We start from the raw sequence: 26024 nt of genomic DNA on the forward strand, positions 1-26024 counted from the left end.
TGGGCTAACATCCACTTATCAGTGAGTAAATACCATGTCAATGTTTTTATTTTTTTTCTTTTGTTTTTTTTAATATTTTTTTATTAGATCTTTCATTTACACTTCAGATGCCATCCCCTTTCCCCATTCCCCCCCTTAGAAAACCCCTATCCCATGCCCCTTTTTCCTTTTTGCATTTATACATTTTTTAAAAAAATGTTAATCATAGGCTTTATAAGTTTGGTATTGTTCAATCAGAGGTGTAACCCACTACCCAACCTAGATATATCTACTATCTTTGACTGGTGGAGATTCATGAACATCTGCTTCCCTGTCTCCCCCCTCTATCTCTCTTTCATCACCTAGCTTCTCCTCTCCTTCTTCTTCTCCTCTTCTTACTCCTTTTCTTCCTCTCAGTACTCCTCCCACCTTAGCTCCTCCTACACATCTCCCTTCCTGTTAAAAGGAAACTTTTCTCTCAAAATACAATTAGAGCATAATTATGCCAATTTGTACCAGTGAGGTACAAGATAGTCCTAATACCCAGTCCATCCTTTTGTTGACCTACCAGCACCTCTGTCATCTCTTCTAACTAAAACATTTAGTTCTGAACCTGGCTTTAGGATGAATGTCAGCTGACGACCATACACTCAGATCTTTTCTCTCAAGGTAAATAGCTATAAGTTTTCAACTTCGTCAGAAATCCAGAATGACTGAGTTGACTATAATTGTGGGAAGCACAAAGCATAGCTTCTAAAACTTAGCCAATTTATAGAGACCTCTGAACACCTGGACACTCGCTCTACTTCAAAACGTTGGAGCATCTGTTCTTCTGCCTTCTGGCCCAGGATCATCTGACAGACCTTAGTGCTGCAGAATTATTAAGGGCTGATTACTCTGTCTAGGCAGATATAATCAGTCGACTATTCTGCAAGTGTGTCCTTTTCTGGACAGTAATTTGTCTGTAGAAGGAAAGTGGCAATTCTTGCCTAGTGGCTGTCTCATCACAACTGGAGTAACTCCAAGGATGCTCAGTTTCTTCTTAGAATTTAACATAGGAAGCTGTCCGGAGCAGACAGGTCTCTAATGAAAATGAACATTAATACTGAAATGTTTGTCATGTCAATTCTAAGGATTTCTGATGTTTTGAAAACCAGCTATCCATGTAAGGTAATCTGGACTGTTGCCTGTTAATTCCACTCAGCTATTTCTAAATAAAACATAGAGAACACCCTTATAATAAACTCCACGTCATGAATTTGCTATAGTCCCTTAACTCACAGGCTGACCATCTCAAATCAGTTAAAAAAGTTGAAGAAGGGCTGGGTCTAAGCTTTGTATTCCTAAGTGTGTTATACTGGTACAATGCCTATGAGAGTAACAATATTCATCTCACTCTTATATCACTAAGAAGCTCATGCCAATGAAAACCTTAAAATTTGTAAACAAAGTAAATTGGTGCCATTTAAGAATTTATATCTTCATCTTGATAATAATTATACAGATTTCCACTAATAGGTTATGGCTATGCAATAAACCCTAGCTAATCCTCTCTATTCTGACAAAACCACTACTTTTCCCTAGAGAGACAGCCCAACATTTACCACCTTGGTCCCCATGCCCAGGGAATAGGGGCGCTGACTCATCATTAGCTTCTTCAAGCTGATTATGGGCGTTGAGATATTAGAAGAGGAGTGGGGGGGGAGAGCAAGTTGACAATCCTCTGATGCTGTGTCTTCGCTGCCTCCAGATGGAATTCACGGACCTCAGAGGTTTGAGCAGGTCTGCCCAGCTTGCTTGTTGAGTAGATACACCAAGGCTGATCATTCTGCAATATACAATTCTCAAAACAAATTTTAGTATCAAGATAGTTTTTTTTTTAAAGAGGGCTGACATTTTATTAAGAATGTTGGTTCTAACTGCTTTTCTATTTTTCCCCTCTTTTATTGGATATAATATTTACATTTCAAATTTTATCGCCTTACCATATTTCCCCCACCACCCAGGAACACCTTATCCCATCCCCCCTCCTTCTGCCTCTATGAAGGTGTTTACCCACCTACCCCCAGCCTCCCTCCCCACCCTCAGATTCCCCCCCTCAGTGCTCAGCCTTCAGGGTACCAATGATCTTGTCTCCCACCTATGCCCAACAGGGCCATCCTCCCCTACATATACAGCTGGAGTCATGTGTCTCTCCCTATGTGCTCCTAGGCTGGTGGTTTAGACCCTGGGGAGCTCTGGCTGGTTGGTATTCTTGCTCTCCTCACAGGGCCACCAGCCCTTATGGTTCACGGTTCCTTCAATTTACTCTCTAACTCCTCCATTGGGAACTTTGATCAGATTAATGGATAGCTGTGGGTATCTGTCTCTGGGTATGTCCGACTCTGAGAGACCTCTAAGGAGACAGCCTCATCAAATTGCAAAGCTTCTGTAAGGCAAAGGACACTGTCAACAAGACAAAATGGCAACCAACAGATTGGGAAAAGATCATTACCAATCCTACATCTGATAGGGGGCTAATATCTAATATTTACAAAGAACTCAAGAAATTAGACGCCAAACAACAAAATAACCCCATTAAAAATGGGGTACAGAGCTAAACAAAGAATTCTCAACTGAGGAAACTCGAATGGCCGAGAAGCACCTTAAGAAATGCTCAACATCCTTAGTCATCAGGGAAATGCAAATCAAAACAACACTGAGATACCACCTCACACCAGTCAGAATGGCTAAGATCAAAAACTCAGGTGATAGTAGATGCTGGTGAGGATGTGAAGAAAGAGGAACACTCCTGCATTGTTGGTGGGGTTGCAAGCTGGTACAACCACTTTGGAAGTCAGTCTGGCGGTTCCTCAGAAAATTGGACATAGCACTACCTGAGGACCCAGCTATACCACTTCTGGGTATATACCCAGAAAATGCCTCAACAAATAACAAAGACATATGCTCCACTATGTTCATAGCAGCTATTTATAATAGCTAGAAGCTGGAAAGAACCCAGATGCCCTTCAACAGAGGAATGGATACAAAAAATGTGGTACATTTACACAATGGAATATTACTCAGCTATTAAAAATAATGAATTCGAGAAATTCTTAGGTAAATGGATGGATCTAGAAAATATCATCCTGAGTGAGGTAACCCAATCACAAAAGAACACACATGGAATTTACTCACTGATAAGCAGAGATTAGCCCAAAAGTTTGAAACAACAAAGTTTCAACTACCAGATGACACGAAGCTCATGAAGAAGAAAGAACAAGTGAGGATGCCTAGGTCTTTCTTAGAAGGAGTAACTAAATAACCAAGGGAGCAAATATGGAGACAAAGTGTGGGTCAGAATCTGAAGGGGGGGTTGTAGGGAGACCATTGTGTCTGGGTATTCATTCCATAGGCAGTCACCAAAAATAGACGCTGATAGGGATGTCAGGATGGGAAAGCTGACAGCAGCCTGATAAGAAAGAACAAACTTATCTCCACAAATAACACATAGTTGTCAAAGTGATATAGTATAAAAAAATTATTTCTGTGAAAATACATTTCTCTGCATTTCCTGGCTAGCTCCAAACTGTGCTGACCTTGAGCATCAGCGTTTACTTTGTGTTTTAGATTTAGACTTTGTAAAGAATGTGCTGTGTGTACATCTTTGTTACTGCTGTCGGGATGTCCAGCATCAGCACTGGGATGAAGCTGCTCCTGTTAGGCATTTATCCCTACTTCCCTGGCATGGCCACCATCGTTTGTCTTCTCAGCTTTATGTTATAGGAGAGCCCGGTGCAGATGTCACAGGTGCTATTTAACAGCTACCACAATATAATCATTATGCTAAAAATTGAAGTTATACATGGAAGAAGCTCAGACACTTCCATAATCAGTTTTGTCTCCTACATGTGAACACACTCAAACCCAGAAGGGCACACTGGTCTGATCTGTATCAATAGATCTGTCCCATCTATTGATCTCTAATTCACCAGTGGCACAAAAACACCTCTTTCAAACTAAACAAATGTTTTGGGTTGTTTGCTTGTTTTGGTAGCTAAATGCAACATCACTCCTCATGCCTTCCCTCCTTCCACACTACAAGGAAAGCTCACAGATTTCCTCTACCAACCTCTGCCCAGTGAAGAATTCAGAGAAAACAACTGGGCTGTACTGTAGTTTTGTGGGCAAGACGCCTTGACTGACTCACCGAAGCAGCAATGATTAACTTCACTTATAGTTGATAAACTATGCAATAATGGATACGCTAAGGTCAGTTTACAAGGCCTACAGCAGCACTTCACTTTGGTACAGCCAGTTTGGATGTGTCCAAATTTACAAGAAAAGAACTGCCCATTTGACAAGTCACAATCACAGACAGATGGTCAGCCTTTACCAATTAGAGACACCTTTCCAAAAAAGACTAAAGGACATACACCATCTATCTTTTTCACCATTAAAATTAAACCAAGATCCACTCAGACTGCATTCCCTCCCTCTTACCCTCCAAAGGAGAGAAGAACGATCATCAATGGCTGGAGGCTGCTGCACTGAAGCAGCACTAGAGCCGGCTTCACTCTCAGGAGGGCATGCTATGTCTCGTCCTCGTGGTTTCGGGTGCTCTACACAGTCAGAGAAACTTCTCTAGTAGCAAACTATAGAAATGATCCCTGAAAGTATAGTCTTACCTGCAGACGCTCTCCATCGTCCGACTGTACCAAGTGCCCTCACATCTTACACATGGCGACCTCCGCCAAGACGCCCCACGATATCCCTGTCGGGGCCCCCATCGCACAACACGTCTGCCCACGCGGGGACACGCTCTCTGGCCTCTCCATACCCAGTCTACTGGGCATTTGGAGTCGATACAGTTTCCCTGCACTGCCACCACGATTAGCATACAGTCGCCAAGCAGCCAATCGGCTCACAGTTCACTTCTGCCTCGTCCCACCTCCGCCTGTGATGGGTCACGAGTTGTCACTGACGGCCACATGCTGCCCGCGCCCCACCCCCAACCGCGCTTCCTCCCTGCAGCAGCGCCCGCCTTCAGCCCCTACGCTGTGGGAAGAGCCGCACGCAGGCGCTTGCCGGTTTGGATCTGGATCAAGCCCGAGGCCTTGCATGAGAAACAAAATGAAAAACAACGTTGGGAAAAATGGCAATTCAAGGACTTCGTGCAATATTTAATAAATTCTGTGGGTAAAGGGCATGGTGGTTCACTGCTGTAATCCTAGCACTTGGGAGATGAAGGCAAGGGGTCAGGAATTTGAAGCCTGTTTTAAGATTTTGAAGCCAGCCACACCTACATGAAAACTAGTCTAAAATGATCAAAAAACAAAGCTGTGTTTAGAGAAAAGTGAAAATAGACAAAGCGAACTGGCCACATTGTTAATTACTGACTCAATTACTGGATATGTACTTGATGATCACTATTTTAATCTCTCATCCTATTTTAGCATTTTACCAGTAGGAGAAGCATTATTTCCTTTTCTTATAGATGTTTCATTGCCTGACATCTGTTTAACAAGAGATGGAAAAAAAACTTGGGTCTCTTTTCTCTCTGGTACAAAGATCAGTGTCTGACTTATTGGGAGTGAGGAAAGCTCTGAGTGAAATTAGTCCTGAATGAATGTGTGTTATTAACATGAGCACATCCATATCAAGACCCACTCAAACTCCTATGAAAAGAGATGGCAATACCTTCCTCTGGTTTGTGTGCACGTGTTGATAGTGTGTGGAGAAAATATCCACCATACCTTTGCTTCTTCCCATATATTTTACACCTGAAGATGGCTCCCCTACAAACTCTGGTATCTCTGGTCATGTCCCTTCAATATTTAAGACTTCTCCATTCTTCATTCTCCCTTCTGTTTTCTTTGCTTTTGGGATAGGGTCTCACTCTGGCAGGACTAAACCTCTCTTTGTAGAGCAGGCTGGCCTTGAACTCACAGAGATCCCTCTACCTCTGGCTCCCAACTGTTGGATTAAAGGCTGTACCATCATACCCCACTTACTTTCCACCTTCTGAGACATCTCTGCTCCTTCACTATGCATGCTATACCTTGGTCTTTGAGTAGATGCTCCAACAGCACACGAGTCTGAACATTTCTCTAACATATTCTAAGATTTAACTTGCTAGACATGTTGGGTCATGCTATAATCCTGACACTAAGGAGGCTGAAAACAGGGGTTAACCACAAGTATGAGGCCAGACTAGGCTACATGCTAAGTTCCGTATCAACTGGGTAAAAAGAGAACCATCCCCCAAAATAAAGATCAGAAGAGCTGGTTCAGCAAGTAGAGTATTTGCTTTCTATCAGAGGGCTGGATCCTAGCACCTAGAACAGGCAGGTCACAAATGCCTTTTCCTAAACTATAAAGGACCCGATATCCCTTTCTGACTTCCATGAATACTTACACACATACATGTGCATACATATACACACATAGATCCTCTTAAGAGATAATTAAAGGGCTGCATTCCTCCCTTGGAACCCTTCTCACTCTTGGGAATGTTTCTCCCTTTTCCTTAATAAATCGGGGCCTATGGGTGGCACTTTCTACCAATACTGAAAACCTGAGTTTGATTCCCAGAAAACACTTTGCTAGCATTTCTTCTAGGCTCCACCCCAGTTACCTGGCAACAGCCAGGAATGCCAGACTTGCTATAAAAGGGGTTGCTTGCCCCTCCTCTCTCTCTCTCTTACTCTCTTACCCTCTTCCCTCTGTCCCTTCTCTCATTTTCTCTCTCTCTCTCTCTCTCTCTCTCTCTCTCGCTCTCTCGCTCTCTCTCTCTGTCTCTCTCTCTCTCTCCCTTTCTACCTCTCTCCTCTCTCCTCTCTCCTCTCTCCTCTCTCCTTTCTCCCCCCCCAACTTCCCCTCCCAATGCCCTAATAATAAACTCTATTCCATACTATATCCATTGTGTGGCTGGTATCTCAGAGGGAAGGGATGCCTCAGCAACACACTGCACCTCCACCAACCATATGCCTGGCTTCTCTTTCTTTTTTTATAAAACACAACACACATGGTGGAAGGTAAGAACCAATTCCCACAAGTTGCCCTCTGTGTAAAAACATACACACACAATAAATAAATGTAAAAAAATTTAAAAAATAAATGTACATTCATTCTGCAATGATAATTAAGCAAGTCAATAAAACAATACTATTTAAGATGCTACTTCTCTGTAAGCCTTCCTTGACCTCTTCAGATAATAATGACCACATTGTATTTTTTTTGTTTGTTTTTCAGACAGGTCTCAATAAGGAGCCATGACTGTCTTGGAACTTACTATGTAGACCAAGTTGATCTTGAACTCACAGAAATCTACATGCCTCTGCCTCTGAGTACTGCAATTAAAGTCATGCACCACTCTGGCAAACCACCACGTATTTTGAGACCCCAATTATCTTTCTATGTGCATGTGCACAGATCAATTAATTGCAAATATATTTATTTACTTTACTAAAGTGGGTGTATTTAAATTTTGGTTTTGTCTTTTTGTGTGTGGTAGTTTGAATCAGAATGGCCCCCATAGGCTCACGTTTCAATTCTTTTTTTTTTAAAGATTTATTTATTTTATGTATGAGTACACTGTTGCTGTCTTCTGACACACCAGAAGAGGGCATTGGATCCCATTACAGATGGTTGTGAGCCACCATGTGGTTGCTGGGAATTGAACTCAGGACCTCTGGAAGAGCAGTCAATGCTCTTAACCACTGAGCCATCTCTCCAGCCCTCACGTTTCAATTCTTGGTTCCTAGTGAGTAGAACTGTGTGGGAAAGATTAAGAAGTGTGGCCTTGTCGGAGATACTGTGTCACTTGTGGTGGGTAGCCATTCCCAGTAAGCTCTCTCTTTGTAAATGTAAACTCCCAGCTACTGTCCCCATGGTCATGCATGCCTGGCATCCTACTCCCCTCCATGATGGTCATGACTCTGAAACTGCATGCTCTAATTGGACTTTTTTTTATAAATTGCTTTGGGCCTGACATCTCTTCCAAACAGAAAGTAAGAGTGTACAAGCACATGTCCCACTTGGTTGTAGCCCTCCCTCACAATCTACCTTGTTTGAAACTGGTTCTTTTCTTGCTACTGACCGCAGTCAGCTAACCAGTGTAAATTTATCAGTCTTGAGCAGGCCAAGCAGACCTTGAACATTTGTCAAGACAGGTCTTAATAACCTGGACAGAGACATCTGCCTTGCCTGTAGTTACAGGTTTCCATAGAGACTTAGCTGTTTTGGCTGCCATGCTGACCTTGCTCTACAACATACTCAAGCTGAATCAGAGGATGGATGTTGCAGTTTTTCCCTTTATAAACACAGTGCTTATTATTAACTTTGAGCCTTTATCAGAACCTTCTTGTCTTGGCTTCATTCTTCTCTCGCCCCCTGCCCTTTTCATTTCCATCCCTCCATTCAGGTGCACCCTATTTGTCCTTTAGCCACCGGATGGCTACAAGCCAGTCTGCAGGCCTCCAGGGATTCTTTTCTCCCTAGTACACCACTCATGGTAGGAGCACTGACAGTACCTATTCCTGATACTGGAAGCAAACTGGGTTCTAAGGATTCCAACTTCAATCCTCACATAGTCAGGCTGAATGAGCTACCCACTGACCTACCCTCACTGCCCACTGTAGAGGTCCTGTTCTTCATGTGTGAAGAGAATGAGCTGTGCAGCTTGTCTCCTCACAGGCTCAAGTGATTATCTCAGTTCAGTTCCTACATAGCTGCTAGGACAGGAATGTGACAGTGAGTATGTTTTTCAAGACAGGGTTTCTCCGCAGGGCGCTAGTGGCTCACGCCTTTAATCCCAGCACTTGGGAGGCAGAGGCAGGAAGATTTCTGAGTTCAAGGCCAACCTGGTCTACAGAGTGAGTGCCAGGACAGCCAGGGCTACACAGAGAAACCCTGTCATGAAAAACCAAAAAAAAAAAAAAGACAGGGTTTCTCTATGTAGCCCTGGAAATCCTTCTCTAGACCAGGCAGAGATACACCTGCCTCTGCCTCTCCAGTGCTGGGATTAAAGGAGTGTGGCACCACGGTCTGACTATGACACTGTATTTGGTTTTGGGCATTAGGGTGTAGCTGAGGCTGGGTCTCACTCTTTACCTAGACAGTCCTTGAATTTATGGTCATCTATCTGCCTAACCCTCCCACATGCTGGGGTTACAGACATGAGGCATCACACTAGGTTTAGGTCTTTCTGTTTTCCTTTTTACTTTGTCTGGACACAGGCATGTTTTATGTAGCCCAGGGTGATCTACAACTTAAGGCCCTCATCCTCTAATACCCTAGTGCTGTGATTGGAGACATGCAATATTTCAAAAACCAGAGGCAGAATAAACATAAAGAGAACTATCAAGAAACACAACTCAGGATTGTCATGCTCAACAGGAGAGCTCTGTATGGACCCATAAATACTCATATGTGTGTATCTTTGTCATAATGTGAATATTGCTACTGTATTGTGCTTTAATCTCATAAATATGAATGTTGTAACTATATTGTGTTTTAATTGTTAATTGATTTGTGTGTCACTCCAGTAAATACTTGATGGTTTAAAAAAAAGAAAAAGATATAGGGGTCGGGGAGGGAGTCAGTCAGTCAGTCACTGCATGTGATGTAGGCCAGGTACTGGGTACTCAGGAGGAAAAAATAAAGAAAAACCCAAAGTTCAAGAGCAAGAGAGCTGGATGGAACATGTCCACAATCCTAGTGCTCAGGACGTTATAGCCAGAGGAATACACTAAGTTTGAGGTCAACCTGGACTAAAAGTAAGAACAGACCACCCTGGGCTGCACAATGAAATACTCTCAAGAGGGAAAATACAGATAGTGACATACCTGACCAATTAAGAGCACTGGCTGCTCTTCCAGAGGACCTAGGTTTGATTCCCAGCACCCACATAACAGCCACAACCATCAGTAATTCCACTTACAGGGTATCTTCTATTTCCTCTAGCATCAGGCATACAGACAAACACCCATATACTATGAAGCACAGCTTAGAAGAAACATTGGAGAAACCAGAATTGTCAATTACGCATGCCTATTTTCTTCAAAGCAAGGGAATGAATGGTGACTCATCACCTGGAGCGCTGAAGTGACCAACAACCTTATGACCCTCTGCTTGTCAGTTAGGAGGCAGCCTCCACCTGACTCCCCAATGTCCTGAGCTCTGCCTCTCAGCGAATAAAATACACCCCTATGAAAAAGGCCCCATGTACTGTGCATTCTCCACCAACAGAATCTATCCTTATGCTTCCCACAGACCCTTCCTCATAGCCATCAGTTCTCAAACTGTAGATCATATAATCAGATATCCTTCCTATCAGATATTTACATTTCAATTCATAACAGTAGCAGAAATACAGTTATGAAGTAGCAACAAAATTTCTTGCCAGAGTTACCACATGAAAAACTGTAGTTAAAGGGTTGCACCATCTGGAAGGTTGAGGACACTGGAGTAGCCCTAGTCTTGAGCACTGTTATCAGCCAAAAGAATCTCTCTTATTGTACAAGGTCACAGGTGCTTGGATACTTTGCAAAGAAATTTCAGTGTAGCCATCCCTGAAGCTTTGTTATAAGAACTGTCACATGGAGACTTTTCCCTCAAAGCTTTACTATGTTTAAATGTGTAAGGAAAGCAAATCAGTCCCTGAAGGGTATAATCCAGTCCTGCAAAGATGGTACTGTCTCCAGTCTCATTCTTCACCAATTGAGGACTGTGTTAACACCTCCCAGGAGGCTTGTAAGAAGGATATTCCTGACATTAAAATATGTATCTTTGAAAGAGGGATGTCTGGCCTGTTATTGGTGGTGCACACCTTTAATCCCAGCACTTGGGAGGCAGAGGCAGGTGGATTTCTGAGTTCTGAGTTCTAACGAGTGAGTTCCAGGACTGCCAGGGCTACACAGAGAAACACTATCTCGAAAAACCAAAAAAGAAAGAAAGAAAGAAAGAAAGAAAGAAAGAAAGAAAGAAAGAAAGAGGGATGTCTATATTGATGGTTCAGCATTTAAAAGAGCTTGCTGTAAAACAAGAGGACCAAATGTAGCAGAATTTTAGCAGAGCATAAATGAATTATGCCATGATAGCACCCAGGCTTTGAAGTAGTCAGTGATTGTTATCTGAGGTTTTATGGATTGTTCCTAAGGAGTCTCAGAGCCTTTGCCTAGTTGAGTCCAGAGACATACCAGGCAAACTAGGAAGTCTCATCAGGCCGAGAACTCCTTAGATAATGATTCCTTAGATAAGAGGTTTTAGTATTTAGACCGACTTGCTAAAGCTCCTTTTGTGAAACAATAAAAAGGCATCTGCTAAGCTGCCAGTGTTCAGGTGTCAGAGCTGCCCCCTGCTGCCAGCAAGACCCTAATGCACCCTGCAGTATCCCTCTTTCCCAGAACACTGACAGCAAGAGGGTTTTGGTTTCTTTTTCTGCCACTGTTGTTCCTCAATCCTTCTGAAACCAATGACCTCTTTTTTTGTATTATTGTTGCAAAGATCAGAGACTGCAGCACTCAGCACAAGGCAGGCACTATCCCACAAACACCTGTGACCCCTGCAGGAGTGCTGGCATCCTGCCTAGACAAAAGCAAGGCATACTCCAAGTTCAGGGAGAGAGCCTGTCTCAAAGGAGGAAAACAGATAGAGAACACCTGCTGCCCCTGCCAGTGCCTGTGCACCCTCACACACTACACACAAATATACCTCCTCATACATTTGAAAAAGAAAACTGAAGGACTTGAATGTTGGTACAGAGGCTTGGGTCGGTACAGAGAAGAAGACATGGGAAAGAAGAAGGGGAAAATTAGGAAAACCACTAGGGGTGGGGGGGGGGACTCTGAAGAAATCTAAAGAAAAGCAAAATATTAGAGGTTGGAGAGATGATTTTCTGAAAGACCAGAATTTGTTACCCAGCACCCACATCAGGAGGCTCAAATCCACTTGTAATTCCAACTCCAGAGGGTCTGTCACCTCTGGCGTCTGATTTGCATGTATAATTTAAAATACAGGTACAAAATGAAAAACTTAGTATTACATGGAGGGGAACACTGATTCAACTGTTGGGAACTACAGATGCCAACAGTCAGGCATAGTGGCACACACAGCACCCAGTTTTGTTTTTTATTTTCTTTTTGGCTTGGTTTGGCTCTGGTTTTATTTTTATTACTTTGTTTTGTTTTGTTTCAAGACAGAATTTCTCTGCATGGCCCTGGCTGTCCTCAACATTTGACATGTAGATCAGGTTGGCTTCAAACCTACAGAGATCTCCCTACCTGTGCTTCCCAAGTGCTGGAATTAACGGTGTGAGCCAAGGAGCCCAGATACCCATGTCAGAGTCCCAGGAGTTACAATGAACTTACAATGCTGCTTGGATTACTTGCAATACTGAGGATGAGTCCTAGACAAACAGTTGCTAGGCTGCACTGTTTACAGAATAAGGCCTAGAAAAAAAAAGCTTGTCCATTTTTACTACAGGTGAAGCAGTGTGATCAATAGTATAACTATATTAACTGTTGACCTGACAGAAACTAGAATGACCTCAGAGATGCACACCTGTGGCAGATCATTTTGATTAGGTTAATTGAGATTGGAAGACCCACCCATGGCAGAGAGTGCTGTTTCCCTGGAATGAGATGCTGGGCTGAATACAAAGGAGAAAGTGAGGCAAGCACAGGCATTTGCTGCTCTGTTTATTGACTGTAGCATCAAGAAATCCTCCTCCTCAAGCACCTCCCAGGGATTTCTCTGCACTGACAGGTTAGACCCCAGACTAGCAGCCACAGTAAACCCTCGCTCTTTAAGTTACTTTTGACAAGGTATTTTAATCATAGCAACAGAAAAAACAAAACTAAAAAACCAAGACAGGTAAGTTGAGCCAGGATCCCACTCTATAACTCAGGGTAGCCTAAAAGATGCTAGGCAACTCAGATATGGCTTCAAACTTTGATCCTTCTGCCTCAGCCCTTTAAGTGCTTGGATAACAGGTGTGACTTACTTACATAGGTAATTTTCTTTGTTGCTGTTGTTTTGAGGGTTTTATTTAGAAAAGGTTCAGTGTAGCTCAAGTTGGCCTACAACTCACTATGAAGCCACAGATACTCTGAACTCCAGATCATCTTGCTTTTACCTCCCAAAATCTGGGATTACAAGGCAAGCACAACCATGCCAGGCTTATAGTTTACTTGACAAGGCAGGGAGGGGAATCTCACACTGTAGCCCAGGCTGGCCACAAACACAAAGCAATCTGTCTGCTTTAGCCTCTTAATCCTGGGATTTTGGGCATAAGCCTTGTAGGAAATCAGATGCAATTAAAAACCATTTTTCCAGTTCTAGCAATTAAGAACATTTACTATTCTCACAGAGGACCCACATGGTAACGCCCAAACCAGTCACAATTCCAGTTCCAGGAGGTTCACTGCCTCTATCTGACCTCCTATGACAATAAACACACACACTGCACAGACACATATGCAAGCAAAACAGCCATATACATAAAATAACAGTATTTTTAAAGACTCAGAAAATTTTAAAGTAAGTCTCCTGAGACTCAGAAAGTAAACAACTCAAAAATCTCAGGAAACTTGCCAGATGCATAAAGCCCCTCCTTCCTCAAGGTTATGTAAGCAGCAAGGCCTGCTAATACAGAGAAGACTCTCACAACTGTCCAACTGCATTTAAGGTATATAGAGAACTCCAGGGTTCCAGCTTTTGGGAGGATCACATACAATGGGGTAGACTTTTGGTGATGAAGCCAGCTTTGAGTCTTCTATGCTCCTGTACATAACCCCTCACCCATAGTTCTATAAGTAACCCAATAAACTCATTGGTTCACCAAGTTAAACTTCGGTGATATTATTATTTTAGTGTTTCATCAGTTCTCTAGATAGTGTGAGTAGACATTTTCTCATGTCTCCCAGAAACATTATCACACTACAGATGGAAATAGTGGTATGTGCCTATAATCCCAGCATTTGGGAAATGGAGGCAGAAGAATCAGAAATTCAGCAAATTTGAGGCCAATCTGGGCTACAATGAGATTCTCTCTCTCTCTCTCTCTCTCTCTCTCTCTCTCTCTCCATCTATTTATCTATCTATAATGAGAGAAAATAATTAGAAGAATATAAGCTCAGACACATTAAGATACAAAAGGAACCATTCCATTGCTGGGTAAATAAAATGACAGACTATGTTTCCAGTTTATTCTAAGATCTTGGCCTAACTTTGTTACCTTCCCATGGAACTGGTAAGAACAGGATAGGAAGCAGCCAGGTGGTTTTAGAGCAGAGGGCTACTAAAGTTTCCCTTGACTAAATGCACTGGCCTTGTGAGCAATTTTGTCCTTGCCTAATTCTAGAAATATTTAAGCCAAGATGTCTTTGGTTCTGCTCTGGCCAGAAGTAAAGATACCACAAGGGAAGTCTGTTCTCTGTTCATCTCTCTCCTTCACATGAGCACCTTTCTTAGAACTGTATATGAAGACATGACAAAAACTGTGAGTGACACCTGGACATTTCATGGTTGAGCCATCTCCCTTCCCATTCCTCACTGCAGTTTCTGTTCTGGAGAAAACCGCTCTATTGGAAGGTCAGTGGTATTCCACTTCTGAGATCCATTCTGCTCCACAGCAGCTCTGCCCACTTCCTCTCAAGCTCCCACCTATCAGTCTATACCAAAACATTTTTTTCTAAATCCATTCTTCTATTATCCATGAACTTCAACATAAGAGTCTTGGGGCTGTTGAGAGCTGACTCCTAGCAGAAAGCAGCTACTACCTTTGCAGCCATCTCAGGCCATATATTTGCAGGTTGATACTTTCTCCCCCTGATAAGAGACTTGTTTTTTCTAGCATGGTATTTCTACAAACAGCCCACAACAGCTGAGCACACTCTGATAAACATCTTGTTTTTCTCAGACATACCTGGGACTTGTTGTTTAGTGTCCCCAGCTGCACTCCCCTGCTTGTGCTTATATATCCATAATTGCCTTTCAATAAACAAGACTTGATCAGACAGCCTGTCTTGTCTCCATTCTTCGAATCTCTTGTCCCTCCATCCCCACTCTCCTTGCAGACCCTGTTGACTGAACTGCGGGCTAGGTCAGGGGCCCACTGACTATGTTTTATGTGACTAGGAGCTTCTGGAACCCTAACTCCCCACCTGGGGAAGAGAAAAAGTCTCTTTCAAACTAAAAGACAACCCACTTTCTCCATGTTACAACCTGAGAGCAATGATTCAGCACAGATGAAAATGCTCAACTTCTCCATCCACTAAGGATGATAACAATAACCAGAGAGTTGTTGAGAGGTTTAAATGAGCTAATAGATGCTAAATACCTAGAACTGTCCCTGGTACCCAGTAAGTTCCCTATAGCTGTTAATGTGCCTGAAAGCATGAGGTGGTTTGAATACGAATGTCCCTGTAAGGATCACTCATGTTTGCATGCACAGTCCCCAGTAGATAAAATGAAATCTGTTTTTGGAAACTAGATCTCCAATGTAGAGGTGTTGAGAGATAACTTTTAGAGGTGTTTGGGTCAAGGGGCACCACACCTATGAATAAATTAAGGCCTTTTTTCCACAAAGAGGTTTTTTAGCAAGGGAGTGGGATGTACAGTTATAAACAATAGCACCCAATTTCTCTCTTTCTCCCTTTCTCCTCTTTTCTGTCTGCCTTCTTTCATGGAATAAGGCAAGAAAACCCTCAAGTAGATGCAAGTGCTCTAGACTTTTAACTTTCTTACCTGTGAGAAATAAATCTCCTCTGGGTATGTTGATTCACACCTGTAATAACTCCAGCACTTGGGAGGCAGAAGTATAAAGAGCACTGTGAATGTTGATGCCAGCCTGGGATACATACACAGTTCCAGACCAATCTGGGTTATATGAGAGCTTGTGCCAAAAACAAATGGTGGGGCATGGTGTTGCACTAATGCATTTCATCACTGGGAAAGTAGAGGCAGGATCAGGAGCTCAAGGTCACAAGCATGGTGGCAGGAGACTCATCTGCTACACATGTCCAAGACCAGCCTAGGCTGTAAGAAACTCTACCCTCCTCTGACCCCCAAATAGCAGATTGTTGCTGTTTATGCTGTAATTATAATACTACACCGAACGGCACACAAACACTAATTCTTTTATTTAACCACAAGATCAGGGGAGAGCAGTCCCCCACTACCACAAATTATGCAGTTGAGTTTCCCCGAATTTGGGGAAATCACAGGGGTCAGCACATTCGGAGTGCAATGGATAAGCCTCGCCCAGTCTCGCCCTGGGCAAACCACCTTCACAATCATGGTATCTCCCCTGCAAGGTAAGTATGGGTTGGTCAGGCCACAGTATTACCTCACCCTGATCATCGACACACTGTCAGTTACAGTCAATTATACTACACATTCTTTTGGCCTTGTTTTCGAGACTACACAGTTTTTATCTTACACAGATTAGAGTACAAACTTCTAAATACTTGATGAAAATACTCCGTCCAAAAATCGCCCCCCCAAAATTAAAAAGAAAAAAAAAACCAGGGACCTGATTTTTGTCTAATTGGATATCCCCGCCCCTTTTAGTGACGTCTCATCCTTTCTCTTCCGGATGTATTAATTCTTAAACCACTCCTTGCTGCTATCACAATGCTAAGGCGATTTTACGTTTTTCCTTGAATCTTTTTCTATTAACAGAACTTTTAGCTTGGATCTGTCATGAGCCGTCCGGGGACTACTCTGAATAAGTCAGCACAATAGGCTGTTTCAAGGCAATTGCTACTGCATTTAAGAGAATTGATTAAATTCCTCCCTTCTACTTCTCAAAATTGCAAAGAGAATTTAGTCAACAAGATTCTGGGAGGACTATGTATTTATTTGTAAAACGCTGTCTGGGTTTAAGTTGGCAGTCAGTGCTCTTAACCACTGAGCCATCTCTCCAGCCCAGAAAGAACTTCTTAATGACTTGGGATTGAAGGGGAATGAGAACCGACAAGCGAGTATAGCAGTGTTGCATTTGAAATCAATAATTGACTTTTAAAACAAATATATGTAGAATGAATTAGGTAGCATTCCCTCTCTTTCTATTTTGTGGAATAGTTCAAGGTGTATTGTTCTTAGCTCTTCTTTGAAGGTCTGGTAGAATTCTGCACTAATACTACCTAGTCCTTTCCTTCTCTTAGACAGGAGGTTTATAATGCCTGCTTTGATTTCCTAATGGGTTATACTACAGTTTAGATAATCTACCTGATATTGATTTAATTTGAGTTTATGGTATCTATCTAGATCATTATCCTTTTCTCTGGCTAAACATTTCATCTAGATTTTCCAGTTTATAGAAAGAACTGATGATTTTTTAAAAAAAAATTTCCTCAGTTTCTCTTGTTGTGTCTCCCTTTTCACTTCTGATTTTGGTAATTTGGATACTGTGTCTGTGCCCTCTGGTTAGTCTGGCTAAGGGCTATTCTATCTTGTTGATTTTTATCAAATAACCAACTCTTGATTTTTTTGAGTCTGGGCACTGTCCTCTTTGTTTCTAATTGGTTCATTTCTGCCCTGAATTTGATTATTTCCTACTGTTTATGTCTCTTGGGTGTGTTTGTTTCTTTTTATTCTAAAGCTTTCTGGTGTGCTGTTAACTTGCTTGTGTAGGATCTCTCTGGTATGTTTATGAGGGCACTTAGTGCTATGAATTTTTGTCTTACCACTGCTTTTACTGTGTCCCATAAGTTTGGGTATGCTGTGTCTTCATTCTCATTGAATTCTAGAGTATAGTTTTTTGTTTCTTTATTTCTTCCCTGAGCAAGTTATCATTGTGTAGAAAGTTGTTTAGTATGTGGCTTTCTGGTGTTTTTGTTATTACTGAAGTCTAGATTAGTCTGCAGTGATTTGATAGGGTGCATGAGAAAAATTTTGGTCTTCTTGTATCTGTTGAGACTTGATTTTTGACAGATTATATAGTCAATTTTGGAGAAGATACCATGAGGTGGTGAGGAGAATATGTATATACATACACATATATGTATAATTGTATGTCTCCCTTTTCATTTCTGACTTTGGTAATTAGGATATTGTCTCTGTTCTTTCATTAGTTTGGTTAAAAGTTTATGTATCTTGTGGATTTTGTCTCTCCCTCTCTATCGATCTATCCATCTATCAATCTATCTATCTATATTTATATCTATATCTATATCTATATCTATATCTATATCTATCTATCTATATCTATCTATCTATATGTATTATTGTAGGGTAAAAAGTTCATATATATATATATATATATATATATATATATATATATATATATTAGGGTAAAGAGTTCCATTTTGAAGAATCAGAATAAGGACTTAAAGAGGTGAAGAGGAGGGCAACACCATAGGAAGAACAACAGTGTCAACTAACATGGACAGTTCAGGCCTTCCAGAGTCTAAGCCAAAAACCAAGGAGCAGACAGGGGATGATTCATGGCCCCAGGCATGTGTGCAGCAGAGAACTGCCCTGTCTGGCCACGATGGGAAAGGATGCACTTAACCCTATAGAAACTTGATGCCACAGGTAAAAAGGAAGCTGGTGGAGGTGAGGTCCCAGTGGGTGGGCTGGTGGAAGAGAAACTTCTCATGGGCTGCATGAAGGAAGATGAGGAGAAGACCTCAGGGAAGAGGGACCAGGAAAGGAAGGCAACTTTGGAATGTAAATAATTTTTTTAATTTAATTAAAAATGAGAAAAAGAGAAATATAATTGAAAAGAAATATACCTACATTGACTTTGAATAAGTATAGGCAGTTTCCTAGCAAAGAAAATGGCATTAATACAGCATTCTTTGACCTGGCTACTATGTGCAATGTTAGCTTCTGTGATCTGTAACATGACACACACAATTACAGCCAATGGCCTGTGTCTCAATCATCTGACCTTACTTAAAACAGAAAGTACATTGGCCATATCTCCACAGTTGGAAATTTAATATTTTTTGGATTATGCTAAAGTTACTAAATTATATACCTATCAATCTAGTTTTCTTCATTCACCTGACATGAATAAATACAAGATGGCAAATTAGAAAATTTTTTTTTTTTAATGGTGACTCCATGGTTAGTGATTGGAAGCAATGTTATTAAAACCATCATCTCAACAAAGTAACTTATTTAAAAAGTGCTTCATTTGCCTCCCTGTCCAAATTAAGGTGAAAAAAACAACAATGGAGTTAATAAAACATTGGGTCAAATGTAAGCTTAATATGTCACAGAATCTATCATGGAGCCTATGGTGGGTCCCACCATAAATTTTATTGTGTGGACACAAACTATTTTATTTCATGTACATTGACCTAAAATAGACCTTTTCACTTCCAGAAATTATAGCCACATTCCATTCAATGATGTTGGTACTTGATTATGTAATAAAGAGTAACATTTACCACCCTCTGGTTAATGAGTATGAGCCCATTTCCATTGCCAAAGAAGATCTTGAATATTCCAACATAGCTGAAGTACAAGAAAAAGGCTTTGAAGCCAACTGTGTGAAGATAATAGAGGTCCTTGAAGTGGAAATGATGAAATCACTTACAGAAATTGAGGAAAGCACAAACAATTGGAGGAAATCAATAAATACCTCAAACACAGCCAGGAAAACACAAATAAAAAGTGGAGGAAACCAACAAATCTTATAAATAAAGCCAAGAAAAACAAAGCAAGAATAGAAGGAAACAAAACTGTTGATACCTAAAAGTGTAAATAGAAACAATAAAAAAGTACAAACTGAGGGAATGATGGAAACAAAACTTTAGTACTGCAAAAAGTAATTATGGAGGCAAAATTCACAAACAGAATACAGAGATGGAAGACAAATCTCAAGCATTGAAGATACAATAGAAGGGATGAAAATATCACACAAAGTAAATATTAAATCTAAACCTTCCTGACATAAAATATCTAGAAAATCTCAACATTATGAAAGGATAAAACATAAGGATACTAAAACTAGAGGAAGAATATTAGATCAAATTCTCAGAAAATATTGATGACAAAAATCTTAGAAGAAAAATTTCCTAACATAGGGAGGGAGGTACCTATCAAAGTAAAAGAATCATCAAAACACCAAACAGAATGAATGCTAAAATGAAGTGTCCTATATAATAATCAGAACATCCAGTACAGAGAAAGAATACTAAAACTTGCAAAGATCAAAAGGCAAGAACCATATCAATGAGGATCTATTAAAACTGCAGATGTCCTCTCACTGGGTCTGTAAACATAAGAAGGTCTTGGACATATATGCTGCAGAAACTACAGATGCCCAGATTATTATATGTAGAAAAAAGCTGGCCAGGCAGTGGTGGTGCACACCTTTAATCCTAGCACTTGGCAGGGAGATTTCTGAGTTTGAGGCCAGCCTGGTCTACAGAGTGAGTTCCAGGACAGCCAGGGCTACACAGAGAAACCCTGTCTTGAAAAATGGAAAAAAAAAAAACAAAAACAGCTTAATTGCTATTAATGGAAAAAATCAGATAGACTATGCTAAAGTCAAATTTACATACTATCTTTCTACACATACAAACTTACACAAAATTATATACAAAGAATCCAACAAACGAAGTTAACAATACACATGAAAACACAGGTAGTAAATAATCTTTTATTATCTGCAAAAGAAAGGAAAGCACACAGATACCCCAACACCAGCACAAGCAGCAGCAGCAGCAACAACAACAAAATACAAGGAGTTAACAATCACTGTTCATTGACTCTCTCAGTATCAAAGACCACAGTTTACCAATAAAAAGACAAGACTAACAGAATAGATGCTAATAAATATCTAACTTCAATTGCATAGAAGAAATACAGCTCAATATCAAGAAAAAGCATTAATTCAAGTTAAATAGGTGTAAAAAGACACTCCAAACGGATGGACCAAAGGAGCAAGCTGGTGAAGTCATTTTAAAATATAACAAAATAAATTTTAAACAAAATTAATCAAAAGAATTGGAGAGCCAGGCGGTGGTGGTGCACACCTTTAATCCCAGCACTTGGGAGGCAGAGGCAGGCGGATTTCTGAGTTCGAGGCTAGCCTGGTCTACAGTTAGTTCCAGGACACAGGACAGCCGGGGCTACACAGAGAAACCCTGTCTAAAAAAAAAAAAAAAAAAAAAAAAAAAAGAATTGGAGAAAAACACTACAAATTTCTTAAAGGAAAAAATCACCGAAAATGTTTCAAGTTTCAACATCTATGCCTTAAACACGTGTTCACCAACCTTCATAAAAGATAGTGTTTTAAACCTAAAATCACATAACACTCATACACTTATATTCCAAGATTTCAATACTCCATTCTCACCAGTGGACAAATTTTCCATACCAATAAAAAAACTGACAAATATTTCAGCTACCTGACAACATGAACATAAGTCCAGCTGATACTTAGAAAACATTCTACTGAAATATAGGAGAATATACCTTCTGCTCAGCACCTCATGAAACTTACTTGTAAACTGAACACATATTCAGACACACTGCTAACCTCAATACATACAAGAAAATTGAAATAACACCATGAGTCCTATCAAACCACCATGGATTACAGCTGGACATCAACAAAACCAGAAAGAACACAAAGCTTAAAAACTCATGGAAGCTGAACACCTCACTATGAATGAAAAATAGCTTAAGACAAACCTAGAGGAAGACATTAGAGACTTTCTAGAATTCAACAAATGAATATGAAACATGAACAATTTTACAGAATACAAAAAAACATGAAACTGGTTCTAAGATGAAGGTTCATAGCACAAAATGTCTACATGAAAAATTTGGAGAGCTCTCATACTGGCAATTCAACAGCAGGCTTTAAGTTCTAGTACAGAAACAAGTGAGCAATGAAAAAAAGGATTAGACATCAGTAAATTATCAAGTTGAGGGCTGAAATCAAAAAATAGAAAGAGAAATATGCAAAGAATTAATGAAACATGGAGTTGCTCCTTTGAGCCTTTTATTAGATAAGATAGTCAAACCTTTATTAAATGATGGAGAATATCCAAATTAATGAAATCAAAAATGAAAATGGGGACAAAATAACAGACAATGAAGAAATCTAAAGACTGGTAATGACATAGTTTTAAAAAGCCTCAACTCCATTGAACTGGAGTTACTAAAATTAATGGAAATTTTGCTCAATAGGTTCCTCTTACCAAAGTTAAATCAAACTAAGATAAACAACTCAAACTGCCTAAACATCTAGAAAAAAGAAGTCATTACCAAAAGGAGCCCAGGGCCATGAGTTTTAGGGTAGAATCCTACCAGACTTTCAAATAGGAGTTCATGAGAATACTCCTCAAAGTATTAAACAATATAGAAAAAGAAAAAACTTTAGCCAATTTGTTTCATGAACCCATGGTTACTCAAATATCCAGTCAATATAAAGACTCAGTAACAAACGAGAATTATAGACCAATTTTTCCTTAAAACCAAATATGTAAATATATTTAATAAAACAAAAAATACAATAAAATAGAAACCACCTCAAAAGACCATTCAACATAATCAATGAGGTAGGCTTCGTTCAAGAGATGCAGGGATGGTTCTACATAATGTGATTAAAGTGTATGAAGAAAAGTTACAATCTCTTAGATGATGAAAAATTATCTGACAATATTTAACCCCACTGTATGATACAGTTCTTGGAGTGATTAAAGATACAAGGAACATACCTAAACATAATAATGTCACTTTACTGCAAACTTATAGCCGATGTTAAATTATGGAGATAAATTCTAATTAATTCCACTAATTCACAAAGAAGAGAAGGTGATCCATTTTCTCCATATCTATTCAAAATACTACCTAAAATTTTAATGTTAACTAGTCCTACATTGAAATTACAATTTATTGTTAACTAGACATTTACTGCAATTTACAATTTAATGTTAACTAGTCCTATATTGCAATTTACAATTTAATACTAAGTAGCCCTGTATGGTAATTTACAGTTTAATGTTAACTAGTCCTATATTCCAAGTCCTATAGTGCAATTTACAATTTAATGTTAACTTATTTAACATTAAATTATAAATTTAAGGGGGAAGTAAAATTATCATTATCTGCAGATGATATGATAGTAACTACAAGTGAACTAAAACTTTCCAAAGGCAATTCCCAGAGCTGGTAAACACTTTCAGCAAAGTTGTTGGATACCCGAATAACTAAAAAAGAAAAAGAAAAACCAGTGGCCTTTGTATGTACAAATGAGTTTGCAAGTGTAAACAAAATAGAGAGACATCTTAAAGTTTGAAGTGATGTTTGACACTTGTTAAATTTTTATTCTACATAATGGATAACCTTTAGTAACTCAATGTGTGTTGGGTAAGATCATACAAATTATTTGTAGTCACAGATTACTTTTGATATTATTGAAGGTGCTCAAAGAGTACTGCAATATACAAAGACTTTAATGGATTCATGATTTACTAAAGAGTTTAGACTTCTATAAAGATATCAGAAAGAACAAGACTTTAACACATTGACCATGTTTATGGGGTTTCTCGCATTATGACTTTTTCTCATGGTTTCTAGGACGACTGCCACATGCAAAGGCTTTACCACATTGCTTATTCATAACGTTTCTCTCCAGGATGTGTCCTTCTATGTTCATAGATGACTGTGTTGTGAAAAGATTTTATCTCATTGATAAAATTTGTAAGATATGTAATCAATATGTGCTGTTATATATTCTAATATGTTTATAGTATACAAATGTTGGGAAGAAGCAAAAGAAACTTGCCCTAAGGACTGCCTTTTGTTATCACTCTTCATTTAATCATAAACTGAAACTAAGTTTAAGTTCCAAGTCATAGGGGACCTGTGTACTTAATAATATCTGACCAGCTTTTATTATTCATGGTCTGTTCCCTAAAACATAACAACTGTTCCTAACCATAATTTCTGTTATTCATGTTTTATTTCTTAAAATATAATGCATGTTCCTAACCACAAAATAACAAATGGCTGATAGTGTAGACCAATCTGTATCTTTTGACATAAAGTAACAACAGAAAAAAAAACATGATTTGAAGAAAAATGTAGCTGTAACTTGGCACAGGACTTTGTGTTTTTGACGTTTGGAAGTTATATAACTTTCTGGTTCAGGGTGGGGCTGAGGCTGGGGTATTGCAGCTGAGATTCTGAGTGTAATTTTCTGGCCCTGACTTATCAGTACTGACTTGATTACAATAAATTCTTATCATTTGCCTTGTCCTGTGTTTGAGTTGTGTTGGATTTCAGTGGACCTCATGATGTAATGGCTTTAGCACAGTATGTAAGCACTGTCCAGTATGAATAGTTTCATAATGATGAAGACTACAGAGGTGTGCAAAGGCTTCATTATACCAAACATATTCATAAGGTTTTTCGCTAGCACACATTCTTTCATGATAATGAAGACTAGAGAATTGTGCAAAGGCTTGACTGTATTAAATACACTCACAGGGCTTCTGTCCTTGTATTTTCATTGTTATGAAGAAAAACCATGTCCAAGGCAACTTGTAAAAAAGCAACAGTTTTATTGGGACTGGCTTACAGTTTCAGAGATTTAGTCCTTTTTTGTCATAGCAGGAAGCATGGCAGGCATGAAAGAAAACATGATGCTGGAGAAGAAGCTGAGAGTTCTGATTCTTGATCCAAAGGCAGCCAGGAAGAGACTGTTTGCCAGGGAGTTAATAGGAGGGTCCATTCTGCAGTGGGTAGAACTTCAAAGCCCACTCCCACAGTGATGCACTTCCTCCAACAAGGCCACATCTTATAATAACTTCCTCCCACTCCCTGAGCCAAGCAAATTTATACTACCACATTCCACTTCCTGGCCCCCATATGATTGTGCAAACACATGATTGTTTGGAGACCATATTTAAAAATAGCATAATACAAAATATGTGAGGTTCAAATTAAAAAGTCCTCATCTATAGAAGTCTCATAAATGTTAAAAGTCCAAAGTTCAAAGTCTCTTCTTAGATCATTCTAATCATGTAACTATAATCCCCTATACTGTCAAAAAACCACATAATATTCATCCAAATTCAGAGGACATACTTCACCATACCTAATCACCATTGTGAACAAATACTGGGCACAAAAGAACACCAAAACCCAGTAAGGCAATCTCTAATGTCTGATGTCAAAGTGTTCTTCAGATCTCCAACTTCGTCTTCCGTGATCACTGCAGCACAATTCTTTCTCTTTGGCTGATTATATTTCCTGAAAGTAGTTTTCCTGAGAAGGTATCCCATAGCTTGGGAATCTAAAACACTTGGGGTCTCCAAAGTAACTTCAAAATTACAGCTTCTTGTTCCAGTATCTGGGATCCACAGATGATCTTCTGCCCTCCTCAAAAGAAGCTGGGTCTCTCTCCAGCTCTTCTCTCTATAGTACACTAGGTTCTGCTTGACTCCACTCAACTGCTGCTGCTGTTCTTTCTGCTCATCCCATGGGACTGACAACTTCAATATGCTGGGTTCTTCTGTGACAAACATTCTTGGCTGCACTCCCCTCACGCTCCCTTCATGGTGCCAAGCCTCTGCTGCACTGCATGAAATATTTATGCCTTAAAGCCAGTGCCACCTGGGTGAGTCTTACACAGGACTGAGTCAAGCTGCACCACAAGGGACAACCTTGGCTACCTCTGGAATACAACTTTTTTCTCCTCTCAGAAAACACTTACCAGAAGATTTCACCTCAGTGGTGCTGGTTTCTTAGTTCATCCCCACTAATTTTTTGACTATGGCTAACTAGCATCAATTGTCTCAGTCGTCCCTTCTATTATTGCCTTTAAAGCCCGATCCACATGTACAAGGTTCCTGAGTTCCTATACTTGCTGTGGCTGGAACACTGCCCCTTCTATTACTTCATCACCAGCTTTCCATTTTTCAACAACTTCATTACTTAAGCTCAGCTGTCCTTGAACTTGCTCTGTAGATTAACCTGAACTCAGATCTGCCTGGCTGTGTCTTCTGAATGCTGGGTAATACATGTGTAACACTTTGCCCATACCTAAACTTTTCCTTAGTTACAAAGTGTTCTGTACCAGGAAGACT

The 26024-nt window shown here is 40.0% G+C and overlaps 2 non-coding genes and 1 pseudogene across 2 annotated transcripts; all 3 read right to left on the reverse strand.

The window, feature by feature from the left end:
- The window catches only part of LOC143441082 (uncharacterized), a 73546-nt pseudogene extending 68883 nt beyond the window's left edge, over positions 1-4663 (reverse strand).
- Positions 4432-4644, reverse strand: LOC117696027 (small nucleolar RNA U3). The gene has a single exon (XR_004604774.1). It is a non-coding gene; the product is annotated as a small nucleolar RNA U3 (small nucleolar RNA).
- An 11455-nt stretch (positions 4664-16118) lies between the features above and the next one.
- On the reverse strand, positions 16119-16285 carry LOC117696021 (U1 spliceosomal RNA). Its single transcript, XR_004604771.1, has one exon. It is a non-coding gene; the product is annotated as a U1 spliceosomal RNA (small nuclear RNA).
- Positions 16286-26024: the final 9739 nt, after the last annotated feature.

Source organism: Arvicanthis niloticus (genome assembly GCF_011762505.2).
Source record: "Arvicanthis niloticus isolate mArvNil1 chromosome Y unlocalized genomic scaffold, mArvNil1.pat.X SUPER_Y_unloc_2, whole genome shotgun sequence".
Taxonomy (NCBI): Eukaryota; Metazoa; Chordata; class Mammalia; order Rodentia; family Muridae; genus Arvicanthis; species Arvicanthis niloticus.